Below are 12,680 nucleotides of genomic sequence, written 5' to 3'. Positions count from 1 at the left end.
AATTTTTGGAAAAGGTGACTTTTTCAACAAAATATAGCATTAACTGAACATATAAACAAGTGTTTCCATCCACTGTCATTAATCAAACTCTATGGGTTTTACTGGTGAATCAGTGTTGTAGAAGATGACGGTGTTTCTATGACCAACGTCCAAATGGGTCATATCTGATGACCACGAAAAGATGAGAAACTGCATTTTACCTGAATTATTAATAGGGTTAGTGTTTCAACAGTTATTAAACATTTTAGATCAGGAGATGCTTTTGGTCAGTGGTGCCTGTTTGGGTCTTTTTGGTTTTAAAGGAAATAGTCACAGGAAATGGGTTTTCATTGGTGATAAAAGCAAAAACAAATAATCAAGGTTAAATCAGTAAAACAATTAAAACCTGTTTTGATATGAGTCTGTTGAAATATGATTAAAAATTGTTTTCTTCAATGCAATTTAATGCAGATTTGTTTAAAAGTGCACACTAAATCTGAAAAGTGCTGAAAATGTCATCTATAAGTCAACATTATGAGATAACATTAGAGACTTTTCCTGCTTTTTTTTTTTTATCTCTGAAAGATGTGATGTAACTCTACTCCCTTAAAACTGGTTACCTCCAATGCTGAAAACCACTCAAATCAAAATTAGACACAAAGTTAAGATGCAACAATCACTTTGTTATTTTATAAAATAAACCTTTAATTTTATAAAAACTTGATCATGATAATAACAATAATATAATGCACAGAAATGGAAGAAACAGCAACAGAGTATATGAAACTAGTGCAAAAAAATCACAAATACAAAAATATATTGCACTTGGTACTTTTTTTAGGTGGAAGAAGTCATGTTTGAACAACATTCTCAATTTGATATATTCATCTTGTAAACATTTATCTTTTTATACTTTGATATTCTTTTCTGAAGCAGGTAGCTTTTTAATATCTGCGTCTGGAAAAATCTACAGCGAGAGAAGCTTTAGTTCAGAGCAGAAACCAACAGGCGACTTATGGTACGTAATCAGGGTTGGTCGGAGTTGTGCTTTTTGCTAGACCCTGTCTGGCTGGATACCTGATTCACACACACATACACACACACACACACACATACACACATACACACATACACATACTTTCTCTCTCTCAAACACATTCATTACTAGTTGAGCTTTACTTTAAGTGCTCGAGGTGGTTGTTTATGAAACACATTTCCGCAGTTAACTACCAGAAATTTCATCTGGCTATTTCGCTTGCTCCTTTTTTTTTTCTTTTTTTTTTTTTTTTTTAATTTCTTAGTTCATTTTTGTTCACGCAAAGTTAGCTTTACCTCCACCTGAAGCTCAGCGGCGCCTTTAGGCCACAGTCTCAAGCTCAAACTACCATTAAACTAAACAGAGCTTCTGTCCTGTTGTAAATGTGCCATTTAGATTAAAGAGTACAATATTGTTTACATCTCTGGACAGAATCTAGCATATAAACCTGCAAAACCTGCAGTATATTAAACCACCGATAGAAAACAGTAATTACGGTATGTGCAAATCTCATGGTGAGGCAGGAGGATCTTCTGACCACTGGGAGTGCTGTTTTCACTTTGCCTCGTCATAGTCTTACAGTGGTGTCAGAGGACAGGATAGAGAGGATCCAGCATGGCTTGAAATCCCTGGTCCATACGTTCAACAGTCACCGAATACTCTCACAGCTGGCGTGCCCGGGTCAGGGAGGGTCTCGCCTTATTTATGGAGATGTATTATCTGGAGGGAAGCCAGCTATGTGGGTCTGTAGCTAACATTGGTGGGATCCTGAGCTGAGGAAGCTCCGGCTGGTCATACAGAAGTCTTCTGAGCTGCTCAGATCACTTCAGCGGGATGGGCACGCGTCAGGTCTCCTGACATCCGAAGCCCCGCACACCTCCACGGGGTCAGGGTACGGGTCAACCTGGGGGGGAGGGGGAATCACATGTTTAGAGACGGCTCATGAAAGGAGAGTGGCAAAAAAGAAACATAAAACCAACTGTCATGTTTTCAAAAAGCTGGACTTTTTATATGTGAATTCATGCTTTTGATGTTGTCACCTCAATTAATAAGATAAGATAAGATAAGATAAGATAAGATAAGATAAGATAAGATAAGATAAGATAAGATAAGATAAGATAAAATAAGACATTATTTGTCCCATCGTGGGGAAATTTCAGTTAGCACAAAAAACAAAAATGAGTGAAAAAATTAAAATATAAAGAGAAAAATAAAAGATTTGGTATTTATATAAATATTTATAGAACTAAAGAATTAGAATTAAAAATCTAATATTATTTACATATTTACATCATCATAATCTGTTCTAACAAAACATAAATAATTAACTTTACATTGAATCACATCCAGTATTGATCTAATCTGTCACAAGGCTCTTGTTATTTTACTTCATTCTTAACTTGCAGTGTTTTTTAACTGTTTTTAGACCTGTGTCCACATGTATGTATCTTGTCAAAAGTTTAGTCTTTGTTGATTTTAATGTTGTTTTGTCATATTGTTTTTGTTTGTTTGTTTGCTTGTTTGTTATAAACTAACCACAGACATGTTCTGCAAACTAGCTACAATAGCTACAAGTCCTATATACATATTAAAATGTAACAATGGTTAAATGTATTGTCCCTGTCAAATGACATTTAAATAAATAAATAACAACATGTATTTTCATTAATTTAGTTAAATTTTCTTCCGTGAAAGAAACAATGATGCAACTCATAAACAAACACTAATAGTCCTAGTGTAGTATGAGTCCTAGTGTGTCTGTCATTATTTTTATTTCTTTTTTTGCTGCTGAAATGGACTGTCATATTTTGCAACATCCATCTTTTTTGTTGTTTTGTATTAATTTTCATCTCAGAGTTCAACAAACTACCGCATACAATCATCATGTACTTCTGCTGTTCTCGTTTATGGTCAATGACGTTTCAGAGAAGCATGACCGTGACAACCGCTAACAGGTCTCAGCTTGTTTGTGTCTATTTTCAGAATAAATAAAGTGTATCTGCGTGAGTGTGAGTGTGTGTGGGTATAAAACTGTACCTCTGAGTAGAGTGGCGGGGGCAGATATCTGAACTCTGTGATGTATGTTAGCACAGATCCCTGCTCCTCTCCCTCCTCGTCGGACCTATCACAGCCCTGCAGACAATCCCTCCTGTGAGACTCTGATATTGCCAGGTCACTGTAGCTTGGCGGTGCTGCAAGAGAGAACGAACCAGCAACGTCAGAGATGCGTTTGTGTTATGAATTCATGAGAAGAATCAGGTTAAGAAGGGGTAAACATGATGAAAAAGACCGTTTCATGTGAATGTATGTTTCATAAGTTTAACAACAGGGATGGGACCACAGTACCAGTTTGGGAGCAATTCTGGTCTTACATAACTATGACTGACAGTCAGCAAGATGACAGCTGAACTACTTCCCTCTAGTATTTATTTATTTATCTATTTTATTTCATTTTATTGTATTTCTCTTCTAGGGAACTTCCACACTTTGTAGCATTTTTGATACTTTTCATGTATGTATAGAAGCCCTGTTTGTTAACATTAAGCAACATTGTATGATTGCCGTGTACCAAGTGAAAATTCCAATAAAAACTTGACTAAAAAAAAAAAAAGAAGAAGAAGAATCAGGTTTGTGTGTGTTTTTGCAGGGCATACCTTCGGGTCTCTCTGTCAGGCCCAGCCAGTTCAAAGTGCTGCAGTTGCTGCTGATACTGGATGTACGAGTGGCGCAAGCATGAAGAGGTATGGTCCCGATCACCAGCGGCAATGAGAGAGACAAATTCAACCCCCCAGGAACGTCCACATACACCTGCAAACAGAGAGGAACAGTCGGCAACACAGAAATAAATAAATATTTTAAAAAATTAAGGGAGGAGTCAAACAAACCACAGTACAAATTTTATTTCCCAGACCTGTTTTATCAGATCAGTTGTGATGAAGTACAGCCTCTGGGGTTCTTATTTTATTTTGGCTGCATATATTACATAACTGCATTGTGCGCTTGTTACAGCTCGTGTTAATTCCCTCCTTAATACAAGCACATGACCTTATGAAGCTCACACAGATGCCACGCAACAACCTTCATGAAATCCTGCCACCCACATGTTTTCTCACTGCAATTTCGGTTTTGAAATGTTGAAAATAAACCTGATATTTACATGTTAGACACAGCAGTAGACTTTCACTTTCTTCTTTAAATGAAAGTAAAACAGAATAGGCTGTTAGCAGGTTATTAATAGGAACTGATACGTAAAAGTGGGGGTTTGCTGTTATTGTTGTTGTTGTTTACTTTAGAAGCGTCAAGTCTTGGTCTAGACCAACTCTAAATTTAAAGAGTCATGAGATTACTTTTGTTATGATTTGGGGATATATAAAATTTGATTGATTGATTGATTGATTGATTGATTGATTGATTGATTGATTGATTGATTGATTGGGTTGGTTGGTTGGTTGGTTGGTTGACTTTCTGTTGGTGTTAAGTGAAGTTGTAGTGGGATATTAATGGGTTGCTGTATGGTTATTTTCCAGTGCATCTAATCCAGCCTGATGTATGTATGTATGTTTAGTATTTAGTAGTAGTATTTTTTGTGATTTTTTTGGAATTAAGAGAGAGTAATTATAATTGTAATTGTAATTATATTATATTGTAATATAATTGTAATTCTAATTTCAGAGATCTTTATGTTTGTGAATGGACTAAAGTGAGGACAAATGTGAAGTCTAGATGGACTGGGGTTGTGGGTGTGAAGTTATGGAAAGGACCTGATGATGAATTTAAGTTATTCACTCCTTGGCAAAGTTTAAAAAAAAAAACCTTAAGTTTAAAATTATTTTGGAATATTGAATTGAAATGGTAGATATGTTTTTGCTGTTGTTGATTTTTTTTTTTTTTTTCCTGGTTATGGTGTGAATGCTCGATACTGTACACATTTAATTTAATGTAAGCAGTGTATCAGGTGAAAAGGATAGGTAAAAATATAAGCGTTTGCTTCTAGCCTATTTCTCTTTTTGTTTTTATGTTTGTTTTACTTATTGCACTACGTGCAATGATGAATGTACAAACCAAAATAAATACATTAATTCATTTAATGCCTCAGGAAATGAAACAATTTCAATCTAACTATAGAATAATTTGTTGAGAAAAACTGATAAAATCAGTGTAAAAACTCAGTTTTGCCTTTTCATATCAGTATTCCTGAGTGAGATCCATGAGGAGATGCTCTCATTTCTAATTTCCCTGATTTTATTCATAATTACACATGACTTTACAAAACATTTGTTAACTCACCACCAGTGCGTACTCCACTCTGATGATGGGGCAGTCCAGGATGGAAGGGGATACTGGAGGTATCTTGAGCAGTTTGCCCTCCCAGCTCTGGCTCTTCCCCTGTGGCAGAGGGTCTCCTCGCAAATTGGACACCAGCTGCTCGATCTGCTTCCCCTTGCCCTTAGCAAAAAAGGTTTGCGTCTGGTACAGCGCTGCCTTGGGCACCACGACGCGGGACGAGCAGTTCTCCACCTCGGCAAAGATTTGGATAGACTCACCTTGGAAATATGGAAGAAGAAATCAGCCTGTCAGACTGAGAGAGAAACGAAATAAGTGAAGAATCGTGAAGACGTCAAAAGGGAGAGTAAAAGGATGTGAAAAGGGAGGGGTCGGCTCACCTGGTGTGTAGCCTTTCGTTCGATCTTGGCACTGAGGGAGATTGGTCCTGAAGCGCAGAACCAGCAGCACAGTGTCTTCTCCTTGGTACCAGCCTGAGGGGCCTGTTCGCACACAATCATCTGTTTTAACTGAAAACATAAGTACCATTCCTGCCTTCTTAAAATAAATGAACCATGTGCAGTCTGCCTACCAGCAGCAGCGGCGTGTTGATGTCGATGTGTTCAAACACAATGAACTCTTTCTGACTTTCACAGGGAGCAGCCATGGACGGTGCAGTTCAGCTTTTCACCCAGTACCTCACACTGCCATGCTTCCCTTCAAAGGAAGTGGCCAAGGCCCTGATAGATGGGAAAGGAAGGGCGGAGGGAAAAAGAAAAAAACAAAAAAAGAGCATGAGGAAGTGTGGGTGGTCTGTGACTGTAAATGGTCTCTGACATGCACTGGTAGGTTCATACATGTGCATGCGTGAAACAGCGTTTACTCACATCTGAGGCAGGTTGAAGCTGAACGCAAACTCGTGTAAGCCTGCATGCAGAACAGTCAGGCCTTCCTCTGGACAGTCCTCATCTGAAAAAAAAAAAAAAAAAAAAACAGGACACATTTCAGATTACATTCAGCACTGGGGTTACACCCTGTCTGAAACAGTATAGACGTCAGATCTACGTCACTGTCAACTCTTATCACTTCACCTCTGAAGACATATTTCAGACTTAGGGGCACAGTGGAAGAGAATGAGATGACACAAAGTACAAAAAATAGATTATTACTAAACCATACAGAGAGGACACACAAAAAAAGTTGTTTCAGGAAAAAGAATTGAGTCTTTTTTATGACCACTGATACTGAAGTTTGAAAATAAATTCAGTTAATGCCCTTCTTCACTTCTCCAATGATCACATCACCCATTAATGTATTTGAATCTGTTAAAGTTTAGTTTTCTGGTGCCAAATCTTAAAATAACAATATGCTGGACTTAATTACTATTATTATTCAAGTGGCTGAAATAATATGATGTGGTATAAGGAATGCTTTTAACTCGCTGCGATGGTCTAAAGTCCTCCACTACAAAACTGACATAAATATTTGTTCATGGAGTGTTTTGAGTTTCTTTCTGCAGGGCGACGTATGTGCCAAGTTTGACACAGAAATCTGTTTTCCTGCTCAGTTTAAGGAAAAGGTGTCACTGCGCTCACTGTTAGTCTGAAATATTGGAACGTCACAAACAAGTGTCAACAAAAAAGAGAGTGTGTAACTAACAGTAAATAGTGTGTTGTGGGTATCAAAGGAATTCTCGGTGATGTAGGAAATATAAGTCCAGCAGTTTATAGCCTAAATATTTACAATTTTAGAGGATATAATACCTTTTATGGACAAATATATAAGAAACAAATTACACTGTCTGCGATATTTTAGAAATTATTTGCCTCAGAGTTTAAACACACTAAATCTTACATACTTTAATAAGATTAATTGGAAAACAAATGACAAAAGTGCTGGTTGGATGATATTTACAATGTATATGATGAAGTGTTATTTACACATATGGGTTTATGTACACTTTATGTAGTTGATTCATAAATATTCCAGTATAAGGAACCTGAAAAGTGAATGGCAGACAGTGTTTGGAAGCAGATCTGAGACAGACATTCCTTTTCATTTCAGTAAAACACATTCTCTTATTAATTCAGTTTCACATTTAATCCAAAACTGACAGTATTTTAACTTTTTGTTTCTTAATTGCTTTTTATTCTAGAGCACAGGTGTCAAACATGTGGCCCGGGGACAAAATCCAGCCCTCCAAAGGGTCCAGTCCGGCCCTGTGGATGCATTTGTGAAATGCAAAAATTACACTTAGATATTAACGATCCTTTTAGTTCAGGTTCCACATTCAGACCAATTCAGTCTCAAGTGGGTCAGACCAATAAAATACTGTTATAATAACATAGAAATAATGACAAACTCCGATTTTTTCTCTTTGTAAATGTAAATATTTTCATGTATTTACACTAAAACAAAGTATAATCTCGCAAAAAATGTGAATAACCTGAACAAATATGAACAACCTGAAATGTCTTAGAGAAGTAAGTACAATTTAAACAATATTCTGCCTGTTATTAAATGTTTTTGTGTGTTTGTGGATCCACTGTCACCTGTCTGTTATAATGTACATGTGTAAATGATAAACTGAGGCCAGAATATTGTTAAAATTACACTTATTTTTTTCCAGTTTGTTGATGTTATTCCACACTTTTGAAAGGATAGTTTTGTAAATGTAAACCTTTTCATAATGTACATTTACTTTTTCCATTCTAAAACAGAGAAAATTTTGGATTGGACATTATTTATATATTATTATGTTATTATTTAACTGGTTTGGCCCACTTCAGATCAAATGTAGCTGAATGTGGCCCCTGAACTAAAATGAGTTTGACACCCCTGTTTTAGAGAGTTTTTTTTTCCACTTATAGACCAGTGTTAAAGAGTGTGTTTTATGTGTTGATTACACAAATTCACAAGTTAATGATATAATGTTTATGGAAAATTATGTTTCATGAACCCTTTCATGCACACTGGTCACTACAGTGGACAGCTATTCTACAGCTCTTCTCTTGTATATTCATGGATTGTATTGTTTTGTGTTTTTTTGCACGTATCTTTATTAAAGTTTTAACACATTACGTATGTTTTCTGGCATGAATTGGTAACATTGTGTAGATGTCCCCTGAGCGTAATAGTTATAGTTTTCACACAATTTATCAGTAAATACATGTTTCTTTGCTTCAAAAACTTAACACATGGTGTCCAGCTGAGTGGATATTTTGCAACTTCATGAAACATAGGTTCATAAGAATTTTTTAAATTATTATTATTACTATTTTTTTAATTTTTTTTTTTTACTTTTTTTTTCATAAGAAAATTTTCAATCACATTGGCTTTTTTTTCATGCCGAAAGAGAAATAAAAACAAGAAAAAAAAATCTTGATTAAGGTTCTCATAATTTTGCATGAAAGGGTTAAATGTTTTGTGTGTTTGTAGATCCACTGTCACCTGTGCGTTATAATGTACATGTGTAAATGATAAACTGAGGCAGAATATTGTTAAAATTACACTTATTTTTTCAGTTTGTTGATGTTATTCACATCTTTTGAAAGGATAGTTTGTAAATGTAAACCTTTTCATAATGTACATTTACTTTTTTCGCTCTAAAACAGAGAAAATTTTGGATTGGACATTATTTATATATTATTATGTTATTATTTAACTGGTTCGGCCCACTTCAGATCAAATGTAGCTGAATGTGGCCCCTGAACTAAAATGAGTTTGACACCCCTGTTTTAGAGTGTGTTTTTTTCCACTTATAGACCAGTGTTAAAGAGTGTGTTTTATGTGTTGATTACACATATTCACAAGTTAATGATATAATGTTTATAGAAAATTATGTTACATTAAATGTTTTGTATGTTTGTAGATCCACTGTCACCTGTACAGTATAATGTACATGTGTAAATGATAAACTGAGGCAGAATATTGATAAAACTCCACTTATTTTTTCAGTTTGTTGATGTTATTCACATCATTTGAAAGGATAGTTTGTAAATGTAAACCTTTTCATAATGCACATTTACTTTTTTCGCTCTAAAACAGAGAAAATTTTGGATTGAACATTATTTATATATTATATGTTATTATTTAACTGGTTCGGCCCACTTCAGATCAAATGTAGCTGAAGGTGACCCCTGAACTAAAATGAGTTTGACACCCCTGTTCTAGAGTGTTGTTGTTTTTTTGTTTTTTTTTTCCACTTATAGACCACTTTTAAAGAGTGTGTTTTATGTGTTGATTACACATATTCACAAGTTAATGATAGAATGTTTATGGAAAATTGTGTTACATTAAACTTTATTTTATTTTACTATATAAAACCATAATTTGTTCACTTAAAATACAGAGTAAAAGCAGGCTATAAATGGGAGTCATAAAGAGCTGCTGAGGAAAACACACCCAGAGAGGCACAGAACATGACCTCTAGCCACTTCCTCATTTCTACTATTATTGTTTGTGTTGAGAATTCTCTTTAAATGTCGCCGTTCGACCCTGTTGAACTCCAGTTTTCTGCCACCTCAGCACTCTTTTCATTTAATCCCGCATCTCTGCACTTTGTGAGTCCGTCTGTGTGTGTTCATATGTGTGAGAGGAGTCATAAAAAGGCTCGTATGCGTCTGGGTTTGTGCGTATGTGTGCGTGCGTGCGTGCACGAGCGCGGGCGCGTCAAGTCACCGGCACCACAGAGCAAGCAGGAGTAGACCGGTATGAACCAGACTGAGCAGCTTCCTTCAGCTGGAAACTCCAACGCATGCATTACAACTCGGCTTCCCATTGGTGCAGAATGTGACATGAATTAGAGCTCGACTTCTGATTGGCTCAGCCCCTGACAGGCCCCTGCCCACATTTGTACAGCCATGTGGTGTGTGGCGTGAAAGGACGAGGAAGAAGAGGAGGAGGAGGAGGTAGTGGTGGTGAAGTGGGGGAGATGGAGGAAGGGTGTAGTAACTGCACCAACTGTGAACTCCAGGTAGACCCACGCAAAGCCTCAGAGTGGGAAAAATGATGAGGAAAAAAAAAAAAAACAACACCTGCTGCATTTGCATGGTTTTATTCATCAGCAGAACCATCCAACAAGTTTCCCATCAGCCCTTGCTTCCAGGCATAAACATTTCCCTCCTATAATTTTATTTTCCGTTGACCTTTTTATGACTGTTATCATTGTATCGTGAATAAACAACACACTGACAGAATGTGTTTATATAAAGTCCTCAGAAGTTTGGATCCTCCTCTGTCCTAATGATGATGATGATGATGATGATGATGAGGAGGAATATGATGATGATGATGGAGAAATGACCCTTAAAATATAATCTAGCACAGTTTCAGAGAAAAATCCATATTATATCATGGTTTTATCCAGTAAAGAAGAAACATTATTATTATTATTATTATTATTATTATTATTATTATTATTATTATTATTATTAATTAATTTATTTATTTATTTAGGTGGGGGTGGGTGCTGCAAAAATAAAATAAAATAAACTATACAACTTTTTCTAACCAATTGGAAACATGAGCAGGCGCTGATGTAACAGTTCCCCACACTGGGTTTTGCGCATCTTGCAACAAATTTCCATACATAACTTTCTCCGTCATTTATTTGCATGGTGTTTTACAAGTGTGTTACAGTTCGGAGGTGGTACAGTGCAGGGCTTTGCAAGCAGCTCAGATATTAGTCCTCACACATAACAATCTGCTGTGCACACACACACACACACACACACACACACACACACACACACACACACACACACACACATCCATGCAGAAGCGGTCTGGTCCTCCTCCCCTCCCCTCCTCCCCTCCCCTCCCTCTCTGGCAGTTTCTGAACAGGTTTGAAACCGCTTCTAACAAAGGGAGTTGCCTGAGCTAGACTTCAAGATGTAATCAGCCTAAATGGATCGATTTTCCCATGTTTGCGTGTTTTCTGTTTTGTCGAACACCAGTCTTATTTGCGCACTTTAGATTTTCGGCTCGATTTTTATAATATTTCTTCCCAGGGTTTTCATACATCGATCGCAACTTTTCTCCCCGAAGCAAACTGTGATGCCAGGATGCAGATTACTGGAAACAGAGGCATTTAAAGCTCCACACTGTCTGTCAGTGTTGGTTTTGCAACTAAAAAGCATAATTCTACACATATGAAAGGGTGTGTGTGAATGTGTGTGTGTTGGTTTGATGGAAGTGAGGTACTGAACCCAGGCACCGCATCAGCTGTTGCATCAGCACCACACGCACACTGATGGGCTGCAGGTTTGGGGGGGTTCACTGTTGTTTTGGACACCACTGCACCCTCCATGTTAGGAAAAAAGTTTCAGACTAACTCGCATCAACACACTGATGAACAAACACACTGCTGTCAAAAGTTTGCAGTCATCAGCTGAGGCGCATCCCTCCACCCTCTGCGCCACTAACCCTGTGCACACTTTACACTTTCTTACCTCTCTCCTCTCCTATCAAAGTGTCGTAGTGGTGGAGATATTCCACCTCCTCCGTGTAGTTCTGAGTGTAAGCCGTGTTGGCCCCGGCGTTCCGAGACTCCGTCCATCGGACCTTGGCGACTCCTCTTGCGGTTATATCCAGACTCTTGACCCGCACATCCCGGTCACCTCCACCACCACCCTCCCTGACACCAGGTCCCCACCGGAGTACGCCGGCAGGTTGTTCTCATTCAGACTGTCAAAGTAGATTGCCAAGGCCCTCACTTTGCCCAGCACCATGATGGCAAATTAAAAAAAAAATATGGAAAAAAAAAAAAAGCTACAAACTAAAGAGTCTATGGAGGAGAAGTAGTTTTTAGAGCCTTGTGGCACAAACGCATGCGCCTAGCTCCGGGGCCCCAGCGCAGAGCCGGCTGTGCGGCAGCCTGTGTGATGGCTCATCTGGCTGGGAAGCACAGCTGATGGTCCGCCTCAGCTCTCTGCTCCTCTCGGCTCTCCTCCGCCTCTGCTGGTGTCTCTCCGGTCTCTCTGCTGCCGTCAGCTTCCAGGCGCTCGGCTCTTAAAGCGTCTGTGCGTAAAAATACCCTCACTGAGCATGTGCGCACAGACCGGCCGGCCTGCGCGCTCAGGAAAGAAGCTGAAGCTCAGCCTCTAAAGCAGCAACAACAACTCTGACAAATACTGAAAAACACACTGGGAGGATATGTCTGCGCTTGTCCCCACAGGTGATAGAAGTGAGGAAAGCTGGGGAAGTTCTACCACGGGCAGACATTTTCTCAAAGCTGTTACTGAAATGCGAAAACACGACAGGAAATGGACTAGAACACAAGCTATGGACTGATATAGAATAGTCCGAACATTATAACTTCATTATAGCACAGTGAGCCTAACCCTCCGGTATCCCGTCCAGCAATGCCCTTATAAGCACCAAAGTGTGTCTTTTTGGCACA

At 38.0% G+C, this 12,680-nt stretch overlaps 1 pseudogene; it reads right to left on the bottom strand.

Moving 5' to 3' along the window:
- Window positions 1-811: 811 nt before the first annotated feature.
- LOC115429208 (arrestin domain-containing protein 3-like) lies at window positions 812-12,282 on the bottom strand (annotated as a pseudogene).
- Window positions 12,283-12,680: the final 398 nt, after the last annotated feature.

The sequence above is a fragment of the Sphaeramia orbicularis genome, chromosome 12, assembly GCF_902148855.1.
Source record: "Sphaeramia orbicularis chromosome 12, fSphaOr1.1, whole genome shotgun sequence".
NCBI classification, from domain to species: Eukaryota; Metazoa; Chordata; class Actinopteri; order Kurtiformes; family Apogonidae; genus Sphaeramia; species Sphaeramia orbicularis.
The sequence above is the reverse complement of the archived record's forward strand: the minus strand, read 5'-3'. Positions and strand labels throughout refer to the sequence as shown.